The following is a 27,177-nucleotide window of genomic DNA, read 5'->3' on the forward strand; positions in this document are numbered from 1 at the left end:
TGAATCACTCACTACATTTTGTCCGTAAACCTTGCAGATTTGCCGATGAATTTCCTCTGCTTTAACTTGCTTTGCATTTATAAAACGAATCACAGATCTGATTCCACACGCAGCGGCATTTCCAATTACGGCTGACACTATAAAGAAGCACTACAAAGCACACGTCGCCAGCAGCGATCTGAAAATGGCGCAAATGTCTTCCCATTGATTCAGAGTAACTGCCGCGCATGCTCGGAACTGCGATCGTAGCGCTGCCACGGATAGAAATAGAAACGGAACTTACTTTGTGGACGACCCTCGTATAAAAAGTGCGACTGCTACGGTGGCAGGTTCGAATCCTGCCTCGGGCATGGATGTGTGTGATGTCCTTAGGTTAGTTAGGTTTAAGTAGTTCTAAGTTCTAGGGGACTGATGACCACAGCAGTTGAGTCCCATAGTACTAGAGCCATTTGAACCATTTTTCTCGTATAAAAATATTGCACTATGTTCGTGAAATTTCAGACGCATAGCACGGCCAATAGGTGAGAAAATTTACTCCTGAAACTTGGGACTAGGTTCATAATTTCTACAAAATTTGCAACACGCCTGTCCTCAAAAACTACTAAATGGTTACTAACAGACTGGTGAAAAGGTAAAGGTAAAGTCCTCTCCTTCGCGCGTCAACTCAACAACCTTTACCTTAATCTTTCTTCTGCGCCAACAGCTCTCTGGAAACCAAGCCAACATAAATGGTCCTCGCCTCGCGCGATCGTCGACAAAAGTACTATATTTTTCTAAATCTTTGGCCCTCTGAAGTTCCTACTTCGTCACCTTCACTTCTGGCCAAGTCCTGCATATACCACAAATTTGGATGAAATCGGTGACTCAGGTAGACGCGGTCCCCTTGTAAGTACGGCAGATAGTGCGCTCCTCTCTAATGGCAAACAAGAGGTCGTCGAACTTAAGGGGAAGGAGGGGGGGGGGGAGGATTCGCCAAGTTCAAATGGTGAAATCTCATACAAAGTGCCTGATAAATAATTAAATGTATGAACGACCTTCCTGCCACGCCCACTTTTTGGAGCTACATTTCAATATCTACAGGCACAGCTGTATAACAACATCCACGTTCAAAAGGAGAGCCTTCCAAATTGTATCCTGGATGTTATGAGGACCGCTTACGGGTTTCTGGAGTTTCCCGAACTTCTGAAAAGGTGTGTTCGTGGTAAAACGTAGAATACGAATTAGTCTCCAATTTCACTCATATGGAAACGCTCCCTCAAACCACATTTTCATCTGCTGCAATTATCAGAATTGAAACTTACGATGGAGTTCTTATATTTAATGATGAGAACGGAGAGAGGATGAAGGCATTAGAAAGAACTAGAATTAAGATAGGAAATTTCACTCAAGACATCTTGAGAAAAATAGCTCGCTGTAGCTGAAAAATCAGTTGATGACCTGACAAAGAAAAGAAGCCAAAAAACATGGAACCAAAAGAAAATCCTTTAAGGGAAAGAAGACCCCAGTTCAAACCCGGTACCTTCTCAAGAGATGGAAAATAAAAAGCACTAAGTTGTACTTTAAACTGCTTCTCCAGAAAATTATGTTTCTTAAGGATTATGTATTTTCCTTCATTATCTATGAGAACTGTAACTGTGAAGATTTATACACTTATTTCTATAAACCCAGTAAATATTGTTTATTTGACACTTCAGTAGTGCCATACTATCGTTGTGTCACAGCAGGACACATTGCAAATAGGCAATTTTTGCCCTTGTGTAGATTTTATCTATTCTTCTCCAAGACGTAGAATGAACGATTGGGCAAGCTTGCGCATAGCTTGTAGTGACTTCAAACTTCCTGGCAGATTAAAACTGTGTGCCCGACTGAGACTCAAACTCGGGACCTTTGCCTTTCGCGGGCAAGTTCGAATCTCGGTCGGACACACAGTTTTAATCTGCCAGGAAGTTTCATATCAGCGCACACTCCGCTGCAGAGTGAAAATCTCATTCTTGTAGTGACTTAGTTGTGCCCCCATTGCTTCGGCTACCTGATCGCATTACTTATCGCAATTTTTTTTCAGTTATATGGTCACAGTTCCCATTATATATTCCCCAACTGATGTTTTACATTTGAAAATGACGACGTAGTTGGTTGAAACCGGTAATGTAATCCCTTTTTTAAAGAAAAATTTTGTGTACTGTGACTACGGCTTCACTACTGTAGTGTAAAACAAACATTACATTCACACTCCTTTAGACAATTAAGTTGGAATATGGAAATGGAAATGAAGTCCCATTCTTGTTGACAGAGCATAGGGGAACGATGTGAGATACCCGAACTGCCGTACTAGACAAGATCTAAATGGAGGTTGTTTGCCTTTCTCCTACCGTAATGAGAATGCATGATGATGATGGAGACGACACAAAAATACGCAGTCATCTGGGGGCAGGTGAAAAATCCCTGACGTCACCGGATATTGACCACGATGTGCGGTCATAATTGAATATAGAACCAATAAATATTGTCTCAAGACGAAATTTTGAGTGTAAGCTGAGAAATGTTGCCAAAGTACTTGGAACTTTGTAAAAGAAATTGATGTTAAGCTTTCAGAGTTATTCCTAAAAAAATATTAAAATTCTCCTATTCGCTATATAGAAAAATATCATGATGGAAGCTTACTATGTGCAAAGAGATTAAACACAGAAAATTTTGTAGTAGTCTCTTGAATTGTTTCTGAGGAAAAGATCGATATACAGGGTGGTCTATTGATCGTGACCGGCACAAATATCTCACGAAGTAAGTATCAAACGAAAAAACTACAAAACTCGTCTATCTTTAAGGGGGAAACCAGATGGCGCTATGGTTAGCCCGCTAGATGGCGCTGCCATAGGTCAAACGGATATCAGCTGCGGTTTTTTTTATATGAACCCCCATTTTTATTACATATTCGTGTAGTACGTAAAGAAATATGAATGTTTTAATTGGACCACTTTCTTCGCTTTGTGATAGATGGCGCTGTAATAGTCACAAACGTGTAAGTACGTGGTATCACGTAACATTCCGCCAGTGCGGACGGTAATTGCTTCGTTATACATTACCTGTGTTAAAATGGAGCGTTTACCAATTGCCGAAAAGTTCTATTTCATGTTGATGTGTGACTAATGTGATCAAAATGCCCAACGGGGGTGTGCTATTTTTGCTGCTCGGTATCCTGACCGACATCATCCAAGTGTCCGGTTCGTTTGCCGGATAGTTACGTTATTTAAGGAAACAGGAAGTGTTCAGCCGTATGTGAGACATCAACCACGACCTGCAAGAAATGATGACGCCCAAGTAGGTGTTTAAGCTGCTGTCTCGGCTAATCCACACATCAGTAGCAAACAAATTGCGCGAGAATCGGGAATCTAAAAAACGTTGGCGTTGAGAAGGCTACATCAATATCGATTGCACCCGTACCATATTGCTGTGGACCAGGAATTGTATGGCGACGACTTTGAACGTCGTGTACAGTTCTGCCACTGGGCAAAAGAGAAATTACGGGACGATGACAGATTAGCGACAGATTAGCGACGTAACGTCATTCACCAATAGCGGTAACGTAAACCGGCATAATATGCATTATTGGGCAACGGAAAATCCACGATGGCTGCGACAATGGAACATCAGCGGCCTTGGCGGATTAATGTATGGTGCGGTATTATGGGAGGAAGGATAAAACACCCCCAATGTAAATGGTGCAATGTTTGCTGATTTCCTACTAATGTTCTAACGATGTTACTATAAGATGTTCCCTGTATGACAGAATGGCGATGTACTTCCAACACGATGAATGTCTGGCACATAGCTCAGTTGTGGTTGAAGAGGTATTGAATAGCATATTTCATGACAGGTGGATTGGTCGTTGAAGCACCATACCATGGCCCGCACGTTCACCGGATCTGACGTCCCCAGATTTCTTTCTGTGGGGAAAGTTGAAGGATATTTGCTACCGTGATCCACCGACAACGCCTGACAACATGCGTCAGCGCATTGTCAATACATGTGCGAACATTACGGAAGGCGAACTACTCGCTGTTGAGAGGAATGTCGTTACACGTATTGCCAAATGACGGACATCATTTTGAGCATCTATTGCATTAATGTGGTATTTACAGGTAATCACGCTGTAACAGCATGGGTTCTCAGAAATGATAAGTTCACAAAGGTACATGTAGACATTGGAACAACCGAAATAAAATGTTCAAACGTACCTACGTTCTGTATTTTAATTTTAAAAACCTACCTGTTACCAACTGTTCGTGTAAAATTGTGAGCCATATGTTTGTGACTATTACAGCGCCGCTATCACAAAGCGAAAAAAGTTGTCCAACTAAAACATTCATATTTCATTACGTACTACACGAATCTGTAATAAAAATGGGGGTTCCTATTTTTAAAAAAAAACCCAGTTGATATTCGTTTGACCTACGGCAACCCCATCTAGCGGGCTAACCACAGAGCCATCTGGTTTCCCCCTTCAAGCTAGACGAGTTTCGTTCTTTGTAGTTTTTCCGTTTGACGCTTATTTCGTGAGATATTTGGCCCGGTTACGATCAATGGACCACCCTGTATAATTTTTTGAAATGTAATTTTTAAGTTCCATATAATTAATCCAAGGAAACTAACTGTACATGTGTTAATTTCATCTAAAGCTTGATACAAAGTTTCATTGCCGTATTTTCAAAATTGTGTATTTGGCTCATCTATTAAAGAGTGTACGTTTTTCATGAACGTCCCCCCCCCCCCTCAACGTCTTCATTCGACGAATTCATCACTTTAAGCAGTGTGGTCTGTCCTCAGTGCACGAAAAGTTTGGGATTTATTCCAGAACATTTGCACAAAGTCTGCTGATAAGGAAGTTGATGTAATCCACGGCGTGTCAGAATGTGTGTAATAATGTGAATGCTTCGCTTAGTCTGCAAAGAAATGATGTAATTATCAACCGGGCCTACAAAGAGATGTTCGGAAGTGCAAGTAAAGCCAGGAACAGGAAGCGCCCCTGGTTTACAGCGGACAGGACGGCACTCTCGAGTTTTATACATCGCATTGAAAGCTTCAAACTGCAGGCCGAGAGGTTCAGTCGCATCCGGCTTTCGTCCCGGATCTCTCGCAATCGTATCTCGTTTTCTTTTGTCCGCTCAGTGAGTCATCACTTAACGTCAACTGTGACAGCGGCAAAAAGTAGAAACAAACTTGCTAAATTGGCTCACGACTTTCGCCAGGTAATTTTTAGTGGCAGCATTTCGCAACTAGCAGAGAAACATGAAATGATTGTGATCACTTGCACTATGTCATGAAAACACCGCTGTACTTTTCTTAAGATCGTCTAACCAACTGCACACGTTTTTCGCTTTACTTTCTCCGGCACCAGTATAATTGTAATTCTCATAGAAATATTTTCAGCTAGATCCTAAGTATTTTGCTTTTTTCCAAGTAATAGCGTGGACTATGCTGTGTGTTTTAACATTGCGATATTTGACACGATTTTTGTTAAAACGGGGGGAAGTATCTGTGTCCCGTCGAGGAAAAAGTCATTAAAGGCGGAGGGATGTTAAAACAGTAACGTGTGTTATAAAAATCCTTATGTGTGCATGGAGGCACATGTCGACTTCAACCAATACTAAACTGATATTGGCTACCGAGAATACAGATTTGGAACTGCAGATGTTTCTAAAAATCACTCGATCTAATCCTTCTGGGGGTCCTCAAGAGATCTTGAACGACAGGAAAATTTCTTCTACAGGACTTGCGGAAGAATTCCGTTGTGACTTACGGGGCAATTATTTCCTTACAAGTAAGATGATGAATAACGATGATAGGTTTTCTACATTTCTCCACGTTTAGCAGCTTAGAAACAGTAAGTTTTTCTCCTTGCATTGATTCTAAAACCAAGACATAATTTCTTCTAGTCTGACCAGAGTTATCCACATAGTACCTTCTCAATTGGCGTGAATGAAAGCATTTGATTTGTAAAATGCTCACGTCTCCAATAAATAAAAATTCATAATAAAGCGGTATCAGCTACTGATATCACAAAGGCATTTCGGTAGACACAGAAATAATAGATAAAAACATTAGAGAACTTGGTTTTAAAGCAAAATTAGAAAATATAATTCATGAAACTGTAACAAATACTAAACCTAATGTTAAATTTATGGGTGGAATATTTCAGCTATTTGAAACCAAAACTGGTGTAGAAAATATGACGTTTAATTGCGTTGTAGAAATAATTGTAAGGATATGGAATTTGGATCTAAGAAAATCATAAACTTGAACCAATATTCCAAGAAGGAAAACAATGGAGTTAAGGTAAACTACCTAATTTTTCGAGACGATTTTGGAGTGCTTTCAAAAAATCAGACTTACTTATCCAAATAAGTCTTCTGGAAGATACATCAAATAGAACTGGTCTCAAAATTTAAGCAGAAAATCCAATATTGACGACAAAAATATAAAAAGGCCTCAAAATTCATAGCCACAGAAACAGGTAAAACATAGCGTTTATGTGAAATTAAAATATCATCTAGAAACAACACAACAGAATGAACTATAAAAATTTACAGTAGACGTACGACCTAACAAAATTTAGAGAGCATATGATTTCACAAAGAATACATGAAACAAAAATGCAAATGTAGAAAACAAAACTAGAACACTGTACCACCGTGGTACGACCAGAACGATTGTGTGGATGTGAAAGCCGAGCTGGACAGAACGGAGGCACTTGAAACACGCACTGTCAGAAAAATAACGGGCGCAATACAAACTACAGATGGCTGGAAAATGAGACGTAATGAGATCTACATAAATACAAAGAAGATACCAAAATTAATGGGTAGAACAAGATTCATCTTTTTTTGGACGCCCCCAGCTAATGAATGAGAACAGGCTCACGAAACAAATGTTCCCATATTTCTGTAAGAAGGAGTCGGTAGTAGCACAGATTACAGAAGTAAAGAAAGAACTGCAAAGAAACAACGTCAAGGAATCGGGTATAACAGACAGAAACATTTTAATAATATAAAAACTAAATTTCGAAGGCTGTCGGTGCAGAGTAAATAGGCAGTCGGGAACAATATGGAATGGAGAAAGGAAACGACAACATGAGGAGAAGATTAAGCAGTACTAGAAAAAATGGGAAACAACTAGGAAAGAAGAGGGACTGAAGTTGTTATGTGATACTAATTGATCAGTACGAAAATTAAAAAAAAAAACTTAAAAAATTTTAATTCGGAAGGTTAGCAGTTTCAGCGCTGAAACTATCAACATCCTAGCACAAAATATCAGCAATTTTGGGCAATATTGTGCTTCATAAACGTCGACGACATAAAATTTCGTTTTGTATAGAGCACTAAATATTTTCACTTCGCTTTCCTGGACGCAGCATCGGCAGAGAGAGAGGAGTGGAGGCAGTAGACTAACTTTGCCTGAGCACCTTCTTGATACATCGGAATGCGGTCACTGGGTTTTGCGAGTCAGCTGGGAGTGTTTCCACCACTCAGCCTTTCAACGCGCGGCGCCTTTTAACATCTGCCGCCAATGCATGCAAGAGTTAATAATGAACGTGAAGGAAGCATACAAATCAAGAGTAATTCGACGGGAGAAATATTACGCAAGCTTCTAGTAACAGCTGTTATTTTCCAGCAGCAAAAAACTGAAGACTTGCATCTGTAGAATGGCTTCAGCCCTGCTTTGAACAGCACATGTCATGTACGTATCCATTAATCTCATTTCACTGCAATGCTATACATAGAACGGACAAAAATAAAACAAATGATACGAACCGTTTGACGTAAACGAGCCTGCAATATCGCCTGTTAGAGGAAATATTTGAGCTACAACTGTCTATGTTCAAACACGTTTATGAAATAGGTGCCCTGAGAAAATGAAGCAATACGTGAAGGAACTAGTACAGCAAAAACCGTGCAATTTCGCGAAATTAGATGGCGGCATGAGGCTTCTCGTAATGGCATCTCTCAACCGACCGCAAAAGTCGGTCGCTCGAGCAGCATGAACCAGCTAGCTCAGTATACACAGAGAAGGGCTATTTGTAGCTGATGGATTGTTTTGAGGTTACTGCGTTACGCTTGTAACACGCTACTCGTGTCACAACAGGAATTCCTAGGGATACGCGACTATTGTTGTACAAGCTGATTAAAATTGGTGCGAATGGGAAACAATTAATGATTTATAAACTTACAATAAAAATATAATCGGCAAAATTTCGGCAGTGGTTCTCTTTGGGCGGAAAGAAAGAAAGTCCAGAACAGAAAGAAAGTTAATCTGAAACAACAACTTCTTTATCAGGTTATAGTGAATAATATACTAGCTGCCAGGATACATAAAACGATTACAAACCAAATCATATTGTACTTCTCATTTCGTCTAGTAATTCTACTATCATTATAAAAGTATAGTGACAGATCTCGTAAATTTCTAAGAAACTGTGGTAAATTTTTATTAGCTTACAACTGTAAGTGGACGTGATTCTTGTAAATATTTCGTTTTCAAACGCGTTTATTGAATGGAGCTATTTTAGACGTAGATGAAGATGAACATCATGCGCTACCATAACGAATTTATTTATTAACGTTGTGTGAAGTTTAGGACCACTATGAAGCAGCACTCCAGGCCATTTACTACTGCACTAGCAGATTACTCGGCGTTGCCTGATTAATTGTTTTTTGCCCACCATAAGACATACTGTCCACATCAACTAATATTTGTCTTCACACGTCCACCTAATGCGCCTGAGTTTACTTTCCACATACTGCACCTAAAAATACAATTTTATGTCTGGAAAAAGACCCATTGACTTTCCGTGCCACTTGCACTCTAGCAAAAAATTAATACATAAGTGACGTCTGAAAGGCTTGTTTCAATAGTGGTACAAGTCCGTTTTTGTTGATATTGAGATACAGAGTCCTAAAGTTAAATGAGCGCTGAAAAATCTGCAGTTGAGATACCAGAAATATTCAAGCACATGGCTTGGTGCTAGAGATGATCCTTTCTTTCTGTTTGTTTGGCTCATTAATTTCAGAACCATTATAGACAGAGTAGTGGAGGTAATGGACTTGCACCACAATTGAAATAAGCCCTTCATCTGAAGTTAAATAAATAAAGTTAAGAAATAATATTTAAAGTTAAGTTTATGGGAGAGCTATCCGAGCTATTTTAAATAAAAACTGGTGATAGACAAGGGGATGGTTTAAAACATTTGTTGTTCAGCTGCGTTCTAGAAAAAATTGTGATGGTGAGGTCCCATAGTCCCAGGAGCGTAGGGGCCGATGCGGCAAACCCGCACCGACGCACAAGGTAAGGTCCTAACGGAGGTGGTTTGCCATTGACTTCGTCAGACCGTAATGGGGATGAATGATGATGATGAAGACGACACAACAACACCCAGCCATCTCGAGGAAGGGAAAATCCCTGACCCCGCGGGGAATCGAACCCTGGACCCCTTGCACGGGAAGCTAGAACGCTAGCCGAAGACCACGAGCTGCGGACAGAAAAAAAATTTACCAATCTGGAATTTGGAGCTAAAAAATCGCAAAATTGCGCCAATAATTACAGGATGGTAAAATAATAAAATTAAGAAAACCTGCCTTTTGCAGACGATTCTGCAATACTTCCAGAAAGTCTGACAGGTGCAGTTTTTCACATAAATCTTTTGAAACAAATAGCAAATAGCACTGCTCTCAAAATTTCAGCTGAAAAAATAAATTTCGTGACAAATGTAAAATATGTACCAAAGTGCACAGAAATACAAACAAGTAAAACAGCGCGAGTAAGTAAATTTAAATATCTTGGAGAAACTATACAACAGAATGGACTAGAAAATTTGCAGTAGATGTAAGAGTTAATGAAAGGGAAAGAATGTATGGTTTGAGAAAGAATATTTACAACAAGAAATGCATATCTACAAAACAAAACTAGAACACCGTGGTGTGACCAGAATGTTTATGGGAATGTGAACGCCTAGTGATGATCTGTAAGCCGGTTGGAAAAGGAGAACTACAAAAGTATAGAGAAAATATCAGAAGTAATGGCTGAAACAAGAGTAATCTTTTCTGGGCACCTTCATCCAATAAATGAGATGAGGATCACGAAAGAAGTATTCCGGTATATCTGGAAGGACAAACCGACAGTTGCGTGGTTTACAGAAATAAGGAAAGAACTAGAAAGAAACAACATCAAAGAATCGGAAAAAGCAGACAGGAACCTTTTTAAGAACAAACCTAAATTTAGAAATTGTCAATGCAGAAGAAATAAGAAATTATGAACAATAATGACAGAAAAAGGATAAGACAACATTGGGAGAAATGAAGACGTACTAGAAAAACATAAAACTACTAGGAAAGAAGAGGAATTGAAGTTGTACCTCGTCCTAATAGGTAAATAGGAAAAAATAAAAGCAAATAAAAAGCACTGTATTCAACCAAGTGCATGTTGACCTTTCCAGTTACCGCTAGAGGCGAGATTGCCGGTCCAGCTGCAGACGTCGATTCCACATCTGACATCAAAATATAGTGGTCTGGGAGGGATGACCTCCGTGGTTGAAGGGTTGAATCGACGCGGTGGGCTGAAGGAAAAATCAATACTAGGCATGCATTTTATTAGCAAACAAACTGCAATACTCGTGGCGAGATTCTGCAGTGGCAACGTCCCGATGGGCCTGTGCTGACAGTAGCGGTCATGGCGGCGCTGAAGCAACATGCAGCCAGTGGCCAGTTCGACACTGGTGGCTGGGCAGGAATGCTGACGCGTGGAGTCCGTGGCAGCACGTTCACCCACTCATCATCGCTCCACAGCTCCGTGTAGACCACCGTTGCTCTGGTAGAGGAAGTCAGCTGTCAGCAGTGCTGCCCGTTTTTATGTTGCAGGGGAGTACAGCATCATTGGAGGTGAAGGTGATAAAGTAGATGCACAGACCTGGAACTCGAATGGCTGCCATCCGGGGCAGAAGTCTGGCTGTGGGGTAGTGTGAGCCCGCAGGTGGCCCACCAGCTAGAAGGCGCAAAGTCCGCGTTGGTGGAGACAGAACTAGCAATAGGGTTGTCGTTGCTGGAGGCAAAGTTCAAATGTGGCAGCTCGCAGAACCTTGTCACCTCGTCTCCAAGTGTAGATGTCCCCTCGTAGATGGTGCTGCCAGACTGAGATGCTACTACTCATGCGGAAGCACTTCTTCCAACCACGTAGCACTGAAGTGTAGTATCTAGCTTGGCAATGCTACAGTGGTCCCATTTTTGTGCTGCATCAGAGATACTGAGTCACTGTCCCCTGGCTCGGAGTCCTATGTGGACATTGAGCAGTGCATTAGTACCCCTGGTGTACTAATGTACTGGGCTTTTGGTCAGTTCTGACATGGGCACCTTCTGTGACACTTTTACTATAACCATGGCATTGCTGCTGTTTTACTGTGAAACGACATATTATATATATATGAATTCTGGTGTTGTCCATTCTCTGTAAGTGTCCATGGAAATTTAGTCTGCGTTTTCTGACCATCTGTCAGTGTGTTGGTATAACTCGTTGGTAGGTCTTTTCATCCATATGCTATATATATTTATATATACGCAGACATACACTTCAGTGCGTGGAAGAAATATAATAGCGATTGTGTTGGTTACACACCCCCACTGACATCCATATGAAATATTAATATATTTAGTACAAGAGAGGCCTTGCTGCAGTGGTAACACTAGTTACCTTGAGATCACCGTAGTTACGGACAGTCGGGCTTGGCTAGTGTTTGGATGGCTGACTGTCTCGATCTGCGAAATGCTGTTGGTAAGTGAGGTGCACTCAGCCCTTGTGAAACCAATTGAGGACCTACTTGGCTCTGAGGTAGCGGCCCTGGCCATGAAAAACTGACGAGGCTGGGTGAGTGGTGTGCCGAACACATGCCCTTCCATAACCGCATCCAGTGACGCCTATCAGCTGACGGTGACACTCCGGTCGTTCGATATCCGTGGACTTTTCTAAGGGTCTCCGGGAGGAGTTTGAGTTGTGACTACAAAAGTGGTCTAATTGTAGATTTTTCTGTTGACTCTCCATCTAATTGAGCTCAAATTTCTTCCACAACCTCCACTGACAAGAAATCCAACAATCCTTCAACACGTTTATGTTACAATTTGCTGTACACTCGTCAGCCGTTTATACATCTACATCTGCATCTACGTGATTACTCTGTTGTTCACAATAAAGTCCCTGTGCAGAGGTTTCAGTGAACCACCTTCATGCTGTCTCTCTACCATTCCTCTCTCGAACGGCACTCGGGAAAAAAGAACATTTAAATTTTTCTGTGAAAGCCCCGATTTCTCTTATTTTATCGTGATGATCATTTCTCCCTCAATAGGTGGGTGCCAACAGAATGTTTTCGCAATCGGAGGAGAAAACTGGTTATTGAAATTTCATGAGAAGATCCCATCGCAACGAAAAACGCCTTGTCTTAATGGTTGCCAATCCAATTCACGTATCATGTCTGTGACACTATCTCCGTCGGTCCAACCTGATGCGGATCCCACACCGCACAGCAATACTCCAGAATAGGGCGGACAAGCGTAGAGTAAGCAGTCTCTTTAGTAGACCTGTTGCACGTTCTAAGTGTTCTGCCAGTGAAACGCAGTCTTTGATTTGCTCTACCCACAATATTATCTATGTGATCGTTCCAATTTAGATTATTTGTAATTGTAATCCCTAAGTATTTAGTTGAATTTACAGCCCTCAGACTTGTGAGATTTATCGCGTAATCGAAATTTAGCTGATTTCTTTTTGTACTCATGTGAATAACCTCACACTTTTCTTTATTCAGGGTCAATTGCCTCATTTCGCACCATAGATATATCTTATCTAAATCATTTTGCAAGTCGTTTTGATCATCTGATCACTTTACGAGACGGTAAATAACAGCATCATCTGCAAACAATCTGAGACGGCTTCTCAGATTGTCTCCTATGTTGTTAATATAGATCAGGAACAATAGAGGGCCTATAACACTTCCTTGAGGAACGCCGGATATTACTTCTGTTTTACTCGATGGGTTTCCGTCTATTGCTACGAACTATGACCTTTCTGACAGGAAATCACGAATCCAGTCGCACAACTGAGGCGATACTCCGTAGGCACTCAGTTTGGTTAGAAGACGCTTGTGAGGAACGGTTAAAGAAGGTGTTCCACGTTTTGTTACCATATTTGGATGCAATACTGCACTCGCCTATGCCATGAGCTACCCAGAATGATCTTGTGAATTTTATGATAACTATATGACTCGTGGCTAAATTCTTTAAAAGTGTCAGCAGGAGTTCTGTGCACTTAACTCCTGAGATGGCCCCAGAAAGAAAAATCCAGATCTTGGAGGCCAGGGTACAGGCATTTCTAAAGTATCAATCTGGCATCCCATTGGCGCAAAATATGCCATATTGGCTTGTCGTGCTTGTACCACATCTCCCAAGCATGAATCAGAGATGCAATCTGAGGCCCAGTTAGATGACGATATAGTCAAAGACTTATATAAACAGGGTGTTATGGATATAATTGGAGATGTTGTGATCATTGGTGCCTTAATATATTCCCATGTCAATGTGTTGATTGTTTTTTTCTGTGTATCCAACAGTCTTCCCGCAAACGCGTCACGTAGTTTACTATCTAAAATATTTTGCGTGGTTGTAACTGCACCACTAAGTAGACTATGTCTGTCAGTGTAGACTAACCGTTTTTCGTCCATGCGTCCCTATTGTGTATCACCTGACCTGCTGCCGAGGGGAAAATAAAAATTAATGGCTTGCTCTTTTCACATATACAGTATCGCTCAAAAGTAATATGTAGAGACAATAAACTCGAAAGTCAAAATCTTTAGGAGAAAATTAAAATGAAATAACTAAATTACCAAATATTTGTAATGTTTACTATATATTTTCTTACATACGTTACACAGTTCTAACCTTTGCATGAATAATCAAACACAAATGAACAACTTACATAGGCTCAAAAGTATTTTGTTAAAACCAAGCAGAAGAAAATCAATACTGGAGACTTGATCCATGATGTTCTTGGCTTAACACTTGATTGTATCGTCCTTTGGGTGTATTACTGTATCACACTTGCATGGCATAGAATCCACGAGTTTGACCAATCGCACCTGAGGATTCTTCTTCTATTGCTCACGCTACTCTTTGCAGAAATCCTCCTTATTGGTGCAGTTTCACTGGCGAACTCGTCTATCTAGCACGCTCCCAAGATGTGCTATGGGGTTTAAGTATGGACCTTGGCCTGGTCATTCGAATACCTTTACTTTGTATTCTTTCAGAACTGTCTTCAAATAGCCAGAAGTGTGCTTCGCACCTTTGTCAAGCTAGAATTGCCAATTGCGAGGCATATTTCATCTTCCGCGAGGTCCTTCGTGAGAAACAGCCCGACACCATGGTACTTCGTCCTACGTGCGTAATGGTGGGTACTTGGTACTCCCTGTCCTTTCTCATGTTTCTCGGCCATCGAACGTACAGTGACCCATCTCAGGATAAGAAATTAAACTTCCTTTTATCACTCCAATTTTCAGTGGTTCATAACGCACACTTCTTAGCAAACTGTAGTCTGGCCTTTCTCGTTCTTGTCGTAGTTTTTCGAGAAGGTCGACTGCCATTCAGATCTGTAGCTGCTAAGCGATGTATAATTATCGAAACATTAACCTCCACTAAGTGTTTTACCTGTACATCGTCACGTGTTGCCCGAGCCTATTTCTTGGGATCAGCCATCGACTGCCTACGGATGATCTTATCTTCATTTTGGGTGGTTTTCCGAGGGCGACCACTTCGGGCAGTGTTCTCTATCGTCCCTCCCCCCCCCCCCCCCACTTTTTTTTATCACAGCTGTGTCCAGATACTCAAAAGCTGTTGTGGGGTGCCAAACACCAGCACAACGAAAGACTGAGTTCGGCCTCGACTCACGCCTGTTAGGACAGTTCTTATGAAATCTACTAAATTATCTGTAGTTTTAGGTATGCTGTAAGTGAATTAATATATTAGAATTATATTTGTTTGTATTTAAGTTTCTTACAGCCTTCTCATTCTACAAAATATTTATGAGCCTCTTGGAAATACTTTTTATGGCTAGATTCCATGCTTACCCGCACTCAGCAACCAATACAAGGACTCACGACGTAGCCAAGCCATCTTCAGTCTGAACAGCTGGCTTGATTTGATTCTTCGTATAAAATAAACGCCTACCAACCTACTAGTTTAGCTACAAAATACTTTGCAGCTTTACTGTACCCGGAGGTATGAACCAGTCTAAAAGATACTGCCCCTGATAGCTATATTATATTTGAAAGTTAAGTAAATACCGGCTTAATTCTGCTAAGTACGCTGTCCTTAGTCGCCAACAAAAAGACACTCATCATCATCATCATTTAAGACTGATTATGCCTTTCAGCGTTCAGTCTGGAGCACAGCCCCCTTATAAAATTCCTCCATGATCCCCTATTCAGTGCTAACATTGGTGCCTCTTCTGATGTTAAACCTATTACTTCAAAATCATTCTTAACCGAATCCAGGTAACTTCTCCTTGGTCTGCCCCGACTCCTCCTACCCTCTACTGCTGAACCCATGAGTCTGTTGGGTAACCTTGCTTCTCCCATGCGTGTAACATGACCCCACCATCTAAGCCTGTTCATCCTGACTGCTACATCTACAGAGTTCATTCCCACTTTTTCTTTGATTTCCTCATTGTGGGCACCCTCCTGCCATTGTTCCCATCTACTAGTACCTGCAATAATCCTAGCTACTTTCATATCCGTAACCTCAACCTTGTAGATAAGGTAACCTGAATCCAACCAGCTTTCGCTCCCATACAACAAAGTTGGTCGAAAGATTGAACGGTGCACAGATAACTTAGCCTGGTACTGACTTCCTTCTTGCAGAAGAGAGTAGATCGTAGCTGAGCGCTCAGTGCATTAGCTTTGCTACAACTCGCTTCCAGTTCTTTCACTATGTTGCCATCCTGTGAGAATATGCACCCTAAGTACTTGAAACCGTCCACCTGTTCTAACTTTGTTCCTCCTATTTGGCACTCAATCCGTTTATATTTCTTTCCCACTGACATTACTTTCGTTTTGGAGATGCTAATATTCATACCATAGTCCTTACATTTCTGATTTAGCTCTGAAATATTACTTTGCAAACTTTCAATCGAATCTGGCATCAAGACTAAGTCATCCGCGTATGCAAGACTGCTTATTTTGTGTTCACACATCTTGATCTCACCCAGCCAGTCTATTGTTTTCAACATATGATCCATAAATAATATGAACAACAGTGGAGACAGGTTGCAGCCTTGTCTTACCCCTGAAACTACTCTGAGCCATGAACTCAATTTACCGTCATCTCTAACTGCTGCGTGACTATCCATGTAAAGACTTTTAATTGCTTGCAAAAGTTTGCCTCCTATTCCATAATCTCGTAGAACAGACAATAACTTCCTCCTAGGAACCCGGTCATATGCCTTTTCTAGATCTATAAAGCATAGATACAGTTCCCTTTTCCACTCATAACACTTCTCGATTATTTGCCGTAAGCTAGAGATCTGGTCCTGACAATCTCTAAGAGGCCTAAACCCACACTGATTTTCATCCAATTGGTCCTCAACTAATACTCGCACTTTCCTTTCAACATTACCTGAGAAGATTTTACCCACAACGCTAATTAAAGATATACCTCTGTAGTTGTTACAATATTTTCTGTTTCCATGTTTAAAAAGACACTGACGCAAAAAAATCGCAAAAACAAAAATTAATTAATATATAGTAATGAAATTTCCAAAATACATTCGCCTAGGTAAAGTATTTAAGTGGTCAGCATTGCAAGGTTACAAGTTAATGTGAGAGAGAGATAAGCCATTGCAAATGTGAAATGCTTGTACATTAATAACCCAAGCAACCGCCAGAATGTTGACTCCAAGCATGCAAACGTACATGTATTGTGTTGTACAGGTGCCATATGTCAGTTTCTAAGAGGGAGTTCCATGCCTGTTGACTTCAGTCGGTCGATACGTGGATGGAGCATTGTGTTTGTGGATGACTCTGGAGTTGTAGTCCGATGGTGACCCATATGAGCTCGATTGCAGATACAGGTAGATCTGGTGATCGAGTATACAGGGGAACATGTCGACACTCTGAACAACGATGGCTTACATCAGCGGTACGCTGGCGAGCGTTATTCTGTTGGAAAACACTCCCTGGAATGCTGTTCTTGAAAGGCAGCGCAACATGTCGAATCACCAGACTGACGTAAAACTTTGCAGTGAGGGTGCGTCTGACAACCACAAGAGTCTTCCTTCTGTTATACCACATCGAATTCCAGACCATAACTCCAAGTGTAGCTCCAGTGTGTCTAGCACGGCCTTATAACCAACAACACATGGCCATCACTGGCCCCAGAAAGAAACCAGCTTTCACCTGAAAACAGACCGACACCCTGCCGCCCAATGAGGTATCGCTTGACACCAAAGAAGTCTCGAGTTGCGGTGGTTTGGGGTCCGTGGAATGCACGTTACAGGCCGACTGGATAGGAGCTGTCCTTGAGGTAACCGATGCGTAGCTGTTCGTTGTGTCACTGTGGTGCCAACAGCTGTTCAACTTACTGCTGCAGGTGCAGTACTGTGCACCCGAGCCATACGCCAACACGCTGGTCTTCCGTCTCGACAGTGCCACGTTGCCATCCGGAACCCGGTATACTTACGACACAACGTTCATCAAACTCAGTGAGATGTAGATAATGAGGTCTTTGTACCTTAAAGGCATTCTTGACTAACATCAACCCATCACGCCCACCCAAAGGTAACTAACTCTCGACCGTTACAGTGTGTATTTAAAGCAACCCTGATTTGTATCTTCATAGTAGCTCTGCTTGCGCCACTGTTATTTGAATAGAGATGTTTTTTCCATTGCTATATCTGCACTTATCTTCCACACTCGTCGCAGCAAATCGGGCGTAACTTGTGCAACGGCTTCAATTTTGCAGGCCGGCTAAATTGTTTGGCAGAGGAGGAACAAACACACAGTCTGCAATGAAAGTCCAGAGAAAGAAATCTAGTGGTATTCAGTCACACTGCGAGCACGCTCCGCTCCAGTGAAAGGAGGCGTTTCAACTGTGCGCTAACGCTGGTTGTTATGATTCACTACGTGAATGAAACTTCACGTTGTTTGCTAAAAATCACACATCTCCCGATTCTATATGTTATCTCAATAAATTTCTGTATAATTTCAAAGTTTTAAAGTCATTTTTGACTCACCTTATATGCTATTACGATGAGGCCATGTCACTGTTCAATTAGATTTAACCTTATCGTTGATTATACGTTATCAGTGAAAAAAGCAAGGTTTATGGAAACCTACCTCACTTACCGATCTTCACTTTTACTAGAAAACTATCACGTCAGTTGTCATGGTTCTTTATGCACATAAGCCACAACACTCTTGTTGAATGTTCAGTCCCAATTCATCCATGTGCTATGAAGTTTTCAGCGGACTTACTCCATAAAACTGTAGTCGAAATTTAATGATTTCTGCCTTTTCCTCTATCTAGCGTATTTATGAATACTTGCAATACCTCCCCCGTAAACCATAAGACAGTCTTTCACCATCATTCTCTGAATAAACGATGCGACGTAAGCGGAGCCATTAAATCACAAGTTGAGCAAGGTTAGGAGGCGGAGAGATGAGAGAACGTGCCCGCAAAGGCAAGCTGAAGAGAGAAGTGTTGTAGAACTAACGCGTTCTTCTGTTTTGTGACCACGAGGAAGGATCTGCCACTACATTAAGTGTCAACACTATGAAAAAATGATGCAGTATATCTTCAAAAATAAAATTTTCGCCACAGCAGTCGTACAAAATTATTATCTTATATTTTCAATATTTTCTCGTAACATTCTTCAGGTTTCTAGTGTTTTTGTAATGCACTAGTTGCAAACACGACTTCGTTGATTTTTGTTCCCTTCGCACTCTTCCAGTCGAACAGGAAGGGCAGATATAACTAACGGCCATCGTAAACGTCACAAGGGGCTGCATTATGCGCGCATGCTTCCCTCTGTTGCACGTTTTACATTCTGCAAAGGTGGTTCTCTTTTACCACCGCGGACAAGATATACACCACAGCATTCGCAAGCGCAATTACGTATCGGTATCCAGTTAGTATGTGAAAGAGAGGTTAGTATATTTCCAAGCGGCTGTAAATTAACAACGCGACAAGTTTCTTATTAATAAAGATACAATTTCATCAGAAATGTCTTTCGAGCAGCGTAATAGTTATGAATCAGAGAGCGCTTGTTTAACACTAAACAGAATGACGAGTTATTTCACAACTTTCCAGCCAACGACGGGCAACAGGTTATGAAAAAGCTACAATCAACGTGTCTCGTCCATGTTACTAGCTAGATATAAGTCTAGTTTAGCTGCCATAGAGGAACAAAGTCGTCCACTTGACTTCTCTAGTGTAACATTTTCCTACCATTATGTATTTAAGGTTGTGGAAACAAATGTGCCACTACTTCTGATCAAAGAGCAGACTGTTATTGTAGATCCTACTAAATTAAACCAACACCGAGACAACAGAAATTTCTTGTGGACCGTAATCTGCGCGAAATTCATATTGTTCGTCTTCGCCATCGATGTCAGAACACTCGGCAGAAAAGGGACGTATCACACACCAAATATTTAATTATTCAGCGTTCGAACTTACAAGAACTCGCGTAAGCTATTCAATAATCTACAGGCTTTTTTCAGGCAGAATACGGAAATTTCCTTGCGTTTTAAGGAGGATCTTCTGAAAAAGGTCATTATACAATCTGAACCGGGATGGTAGTTGGAGCTAGACGCATATGACATTTAGTTTCAGAAATCATTATAGAATTCAATATTGTGATCTCCACTGTGTCAGGAGTGGGCCGAGAACACCAAATTTCAGGCATTGCTTCTCACCACGGACAACGCAGTGGCCCACGGCCTTCACTTAACGACTGAGAGCAGCAATGTTTGCATAGAGTTGTCAATGCTAACAGACAAGAAACGTTGCGTGAAATAACGGGAGAAATCAATGTGGGATGTACGACAAAGATACTCACTTGGACACTGCGCCCAAATTTGGCGTTGATCAGATATGGCAGCAGACTACCGACGCGAGTGATTTTGCTAACAGCCCCTGGAGTACTGGAAAACCGTTTTCTGGTCAGATGAGTTTCGGTTTCCAGTGTGGCGCAGATCCCCGAAGCCATGGATCAAAGTTATGAATAAGCCACTGCGCAAGCCATAATGTTTTGGGTTGTGTTTATAGGTTACTGACTGTGTCCTCTGGGCCAACATAACCGATCACTGACTGGAAATGTCTATGTTAGGGCTACATGGAGACCATCTGCAACCATTCATGGACTTCCTGTTCCCAAAAACCGACGGAATTTTTGTGGATAACAATGCGCCATGTCAGCGGGCCACAATTTATCGCGATTTGTTTGAAGAATTCTCTGGAGAGCTCGAGCGAATGATCCGGCCGCAATGATCGCCCGACATGAACCTCATCGAACATTCATGGAACATAATCTAGAGGTCAGTTCGTGTATACAATATTTCGCCAGTAACGCATTTGCAATTATGGACTGCTATAGAGGCAGCATGGCTCAGTATTTCTGAAGGGAACTTCCATCGACTTGTTGGGTCCATGCCATGTCGAGCAGCTACACTGCGCCAGGCAGAAGTAGGTCCGACACGATATTAGGAGGTATCCCATAACTTTTGTCAACTCAAGATGACTCAACCGACTTAAGATGAGAACCTTCTCCGAAACCTGTTCCGGTATTAAGTCAAGACTATGTATATGTCTGTCGATGGCAGAATCACATTTCCATATCATATATGAGGATTTTTTCGTACTGAGATGGGATATTATTCTTAAACACATGATCTTCTAAAAACTTTTGGGTATGATAACAGTAGTGAGACGTGTCGTCTGTGTGTAAATTTTCCTGAGTTAGTGAAGCATTACATATTTCTGAAAAGCAGTGCTTATTGTTCGGAAACAAGTCTTTAATAGTCTGTTGGGAACACCTCATATCTAGATGAGCTTTTATCTTCGAGAGACCACAATGCTTTTCCTCATTCAAGAAGGAGCAGTTGGTGCGACATCTATAAGATTTAATTTTATGTAAGCTACTATTTCAACACAATCTTCTGACTTTTCTTCTGATTTTTCATTGTAAAATTTTCTACTACACTTAAGAAATGATTATTAAACATATCTGCTGCCTGTGACGATCGTTTATAATCCTTTCATTTATATTAATAATGATGTTATCCTTTTGTGTCGCTTCTTGTCCTGTCTCTCGTTGTGTTTCATTCCATTCAGTCTTAAGTCTGCTGTCGGAGTTATTGATTTCTAACATAACGTGCATGTTTCTTGATTTTTAATGATTTTTCCTTGGTAATTTTGAGTAGTTTTAGTAGTGTGTAGCTACTACAAGATCTTTACTTGTTGTTGCCATCCGATACATTTCCCTGGTTTATGTATGTTGACGTGTTGAAAACTGCACATATGAGTTATTTAACTTTCACAGTGAAGCAGTTGTTCACCTCGATGCAAATTTTACGTTTGTGCAATCTCCATTGCGGCTACCAACTACCTACCATCTTCTGCTCCATTTGAAAAGGTCACGGAAGTGCAGCCAAGTGTTTACTACAAAGACAGCCATTGTCCCGGTGGGCTCATTCTCTGCCATTCTCCTTCACAAGCCACGGGTGTCGCTTCCTTTGCTATATAGTAATAATTCGTCTGTTAGAGAAGATGAAGTTTTACAGATCGAGTTCGGCATCTCAGTCTTGATGTTTTAACTAACGAGATTCAACATAGTTCATGTTTACACTGCACAAGAAAGCCCATCCCCGCACAGTAAACAGACAACTTCAAACCCAAACTGCTGTTTGTGGAAATGATTAAACTCAAGTAGTAACGTCTACCAACTTGGTCACTTGATTAGAACACAAACGAGGCTCTGAGATCCATAAGGGCCAAAAGCACGCCACCGACGATCCCACATTTAAGTGAATATCAGAGAAACCAGTTGATACAGCTTTTCGTAAATTATATAGAATGTGGGCGTACAGCACAGGTAAACCTGACACAGCGTAATATCAACAGATTTCAGAAGTATGAATAAGTGCTACAGTCTCACGCTGGCCGGGGTGGCCGAATGGCGCCACGGTAGCTCAGTGTGTTCGGCCAGAGGGTTAGATGGCCTCTGTCATAAAAAAAAACTGAGTTGATCGATCAACAGCGAACTTCAACGGATGTCTTACGGCGTCCGCCCAGAGCACGTACAACGAACACAAGCGAACACAATGAGATTAAAAAAAAAAGCGATTATAGGCGCTACAGTCTGGAACCGCGCGTCCGCTACGGTCGCAGGTTCGAATCCTGCCTTTGGCATGGATGTGTGTGATGTCCTTAGGTTAGTTAGGTTTAAGTAGTTTTAAGTTCTAGGGGACTGACGACCTCAGAAGTTAAGTCCCATAATGCTTAGAGCCATTTGAATCATTTTTTATAGTCTCACAATCGACGTGATGTGCTTTAGGCCCTTATGATTTTTAGCGCCTGAAATGGGAATGATTAAATTCATAGCTTAATATGCTAGAATTCATTCGGAAACCCACAAAATAATTTTACTGTCAGCACAACTTTAACATATACTGATGTCCGATCTAATTTTACTACAGTATATAGTGAGTGACTTAGCATATCACAGGAGAGTGCTCTCGTGTAGCTGGATTTGTGCTGAGCGAACGGGGATAAAATTGTGCCGCAGTGTGTTACGATCTGGAGGCACTGACGTAAAACTCTAGTTGAGTGACAAGGGCTGGCTGTACAAGGGGTCGAAAGTTAGGGTGTTCACATCCCCTCGTCCTCTTACACAGCAGCCGCTACTGGTATTATAAGCACGATAATCGAGCCCGACTATTCACTTTCAGGAGCGAGTGAATTTATGCTAGATGCTTGACATCCCAGTCAGTTTTCTCTGAGCCTCACTTTGCAGTATGTACGAAATTTGCAGGAACTGCGGCTATTGTTAGCGCTGCAGACAATGTTATCTTGGAGATGTCGGTGTGCAGCTAACGTCAAGTAACAGTGTTGCACTTGGTCGACATCATACCGATCTCAGGCAGACGTTTTCGGACGAGGACGGTACTTTGTAATGCATTCACACCTGGAGATTTGGATCCCTGTCTGCCCTAGGGATGTATCCTAAAAACGGAATCAAATGGCGTCTTTAGGCAGGAAAGTGTAAACACTCCTAGACTTCGTGGATACACTTTCTGTTCAACAGTCCTTATCAACCTGTGAATGTTCTAAATGTCGAAACGAGTCGCCGTAGAAAACGTATTTTATTCAGATGGAGCTGTCATTTATTCCTATTTACCATGAACGTTTAAGAATGGCATGTTTCCAATATAACGCATGTACTAGACAAATGGCTCTAAGCACTATGGGACTTAACTGCTGAGGTCATCAGTCCCCTGGAACTTAGAACTACTTAAACCTAACTAACCTAAGGACATCACACACACCCATGCCCGAGACAGGATTAGAACCTGCGAACGTAGCAGTCACGCGGTTCCAGACTGTAGCGCCTAGAACCGCTCGGCCACCTCGGCCGGCTACTGGACAAAGAAATATTTTAAATTTGTTTTTGGGACAGAGTTATCCAGTGCCCCAGACACCCGCGCACATTTTTGTGTATGTGTATGTATGTGTGTGTGTGTGTGTGTGAGAGGGTTGTGTGATTTAAGTGTGTATGTCTGTGTGTGTACGCGATAAAATTTCGCAAGGAGAACTTTCTCTTCCTCGTAATTCTCACGCTACAGGTCATGTAACAAACAATAACGCAATGGCAGACAGGTTGAACAGTGTCAGGTTGGAAGCTGTAAACTTAGGTAAAATATTTATCATTTTCTCAATAAAACTTAAGCGACATCTGCAGTTTGTGGAAAAGAGCTGTAAACCAACATTACTTCGTATAACTGACCAATCTTCAGTTGTCTTTTCTCGTTCTTTCCGTTCAAGTTCAATACATTTTTAGAGAGAACACCTGGATTACTATTTGCTACCCTCTGTTGTATAACGACAATGTCTCTAAGATTATATAACTGACTTGGCAGTGGCCCGCATCTCGTGATCGTGCGGTAGCGTTCTCGCTTCCTATGCCCGGGTTCCCGGGTTTTATTCCCGGCGGGGTCAGGGATTTTCTCTGCCTTGTGATGGCTGGGTGTTGTGTGCTGTCCTTAGGTTAGTTAGGTTTAAGTAGTTCTAAGTTCTAGCGGACTGATGACCATAGATGTTAAGTCCCATAGTGCTCAGAGCCATTTGAACCATTTTTGACTTGGCAGTAAAGAAAAAATATTAGAAATTTTTTCATAAATTTAAAACAAATTTTATTACTAATGTAGGATACAAACGAATCATGCCATTCTACAAGGATTGTGATTCCGTCGCATAATATCAGTTTTTTCACCTTAAACAGCTGAATGACATAGCAGGTGAAGTACCGTGCGGTTCAATCCGAAAATTCCATCATTTTTTCTTCGCTGTATTACCTAATTGTGAACAATTTAGCAAGGTATTCGGCAGGACAGTTGCCGTTACACAAATGCCTCCACGTAATGCTCTGGTGTTTTTGTCTCTTGCAGAGCCGTGATGCGAGTAACTGCGCCACGAGAACCAGTTCGTCCCGCAGCAGCGACCGCGGCGTGCGGATGACGTCACAGTCAGCAGGGGAGCCAGTGACGTCACCAGAGTGCTGCGGTCCGCGTGCTTCGCCTGAACATGGCACTGCGTTCGCCGTGTCTAGTGCGTGTGCTGAATAGCTACACAGACATTGCTCAGTACAAAGTGACGTTTCCTGCAATCGAGCCTTTTGAGATTATTTAAGATTCTACTGCACTCATACTCAATAGAATTACGAGAACTCGAAACAATAAACTGTAAGCTTATGAAACGTACTCTATTCTTATACTGTTTTGTAGCTCATAAGACTGTGCGAGGTTAAAGTGTTGAAGTAAAGCTGACTAAGTTATTTTGCATGGATTTAACTACTGAAAAAAGTACAATACATGTTTCACACGTGACTTACATAGTATGTAGTAAGCCATTCCTTCTTCTCAGATAACAGTTACAACAATAAAATGACAGTGCTATTCCATACTATGCTCTTCACTGTATTTCTTTTTCAAGAATGAAACTACTGTTTTGTAGAACTTTCAGTAATGTTGAAGTAATGACCGCAATCGTCAGGAGTGTCAAATTGGTACCATATTTCTGGATTTCCACAATACTTTCACATCGTTCGTTCCAAGAGACTTCTAATCATACTGCGTGACTGTAGAGTATCGCCTTAGTGTGCAACCGGATTCGTGATTTAATGTGAGAAATGTTACAGTACATAGCAATCGACGAAAAATCGTCAGATAAAACGGAATTTATATCCGATATTCCATAAGGAAATCTTATAGACCCTCTGCCGTTCCTAATCTAAATCAGTGATTTAGTGATTTAATAGTACTCTCAGATTGTTTGCAGATGTTGATGACATTTACTGTAGAGTAAAGTCAGTACTAAATGAAAACCATCTGCAAAATGATTAAATGAAATAGCTGTACTGTGTGAAACTGGCAGTTCACTGCAGGTAATGAAAAGTGTGACGTTGTCCACGTAAGTTCGAAAACGAATCCGTTAAATTTTGGTCACACAATAAATCACACAAATTTATAGGCTGTCAATTCAGCTAAATATGTAGGAATTAGAATTACGAGCAACTTAAATTGGAAAGCTCACATAGATTATGTTGTGGGGAAGGCAAGCCAGTTTCACTAAAGAGACTACCTACACTACGTATTTCGGTCGTCTGCTAGAGTACTGCAGGGCGCCATGGGATGCTTACCATATAGGATTGACGGAGGACACCGGAAACTTCCAGAGGAAGGCAGCACGTTTTGTATTATCGCGAAAGAGGTGAGTGAGTGTCACGCATAAGTTATGGGAACTTGCGTGACAACTGTTAAACAAAGGCGTTATTCGTTGCGGCGAGATCATTTCACGAAATTTCAATCACAAAGATTCTCCGCTGAATATAAAAATATTATATTTTGCCCAATATAGGGAGAAATGACCGTCGTTGTAAACTAAGAGAAATCAGACCTGGTACAGAAAGATTTAAGTGTTCAATTTTTTCCACTCGCTACTAGAGAGCGGAGCAGCAGAGAAATAGTCCGCAGATGGTTTGCAAGACGCTCTGCCAGGCACCTAAGAGTGAACTGCAGTGTGGTCATGTAGATGTAGATGAAAACCTGAATTTTTGACTCCCCAACTTTTTCTCTAAGTATTTCGATTTTTATTTAAATCCAGAACGACGTCATTTGAAATCCCGTTCGTTACTCATTCGATACTATTTTAAAGACTGTTGTTACACTGCTGCATTAAAGTTTTGAGAAATATGTCTTGGAGATTTTCGCTCTTCTGTTTTCATAATTTTATATCTTCTTTCTGTTATTTTCCCAACGAAACAGGCACATGTATTGCGTGCTGCTCCATTGCATTGAGAGTGCAGCTATATGAATAACTGACATTGCCCTCACAGTATATATTTTCTTTAATGTCGTTTGTTGTTCGCAATATTAGCTTATTCTCAAGAGTTAGCAGCTTTCACTCAGTTAATACTAGGCAGAAATCAAATCTGCATGTGGAATGCACTTCCTTGACTCTTGTGCAGAAAGGTGTGCAGTATTCTGCTGCATCCATTTTCAATAAGCTACGACAACTCAAAAATCTTAGCAGTAGCCCAAACACTTTTAAGTGTAAACTAAAGAGTTTCCTCATGGCTCACTCCTTCTATTCTGTCGAGGAGCTCCTGGAAGATCTAAAAAATTAAGCAAATTCCAGTGTTACATTCTTGATTTTCTTTATTTAAACTAACGACTTGTCGCCTGAATATGTTTCTTATATTTCATTTTATCTGTTTGTACAATCTACAACTGAATATGTTTCTTATATTTCATTTTATCTGTTTCTACAATCGTGTTACAATTTCATGTATTGACTCGTTCCATGACCATGGAGACTTCTCCTTAAT

General features: G+C 41.2%; 1 protein-coding gene across 1 annotated transcript in view; it reads left to right on the forward strand.

The window, feature by feature from the left end:
• Positions 1 to 25,253, forward strand: part of LOC126284981 (class A basic helix-loop-helix protein 9-like) — a 57,949-nt gene extending 32,696 nt beyond the window's left edge. Inside the window, exon 3 of the mRNA XM_049984273.1 lies at positions 24,740 to 25,253. The gene's annotated coding sequence lies outside the window, so the exon portion shown is untranslated. The remainder of the gene's footprint in view (positions 1 to 24,739) is intronic.
• The last annotated feature ends 1,924 nt before the right edge of the window (positions 25,254 to 27,177 follow it).

The sequence above is a fragment of the Schistocerca gregaria genome, chromosome 1, assembly GCF_023897955.1.
Source record: "Schistocerca gregaria isolate iqSchGreg1 chromosome 1, iqSchGreg1.2, whole genome shotgun sequence".
Lineage (NCBI taxonomy): Eukaryota > Metazoa > Arthropoda > Insecta > Orthoptera > Acrididae > Schistocerca > Schistocerca gregaria.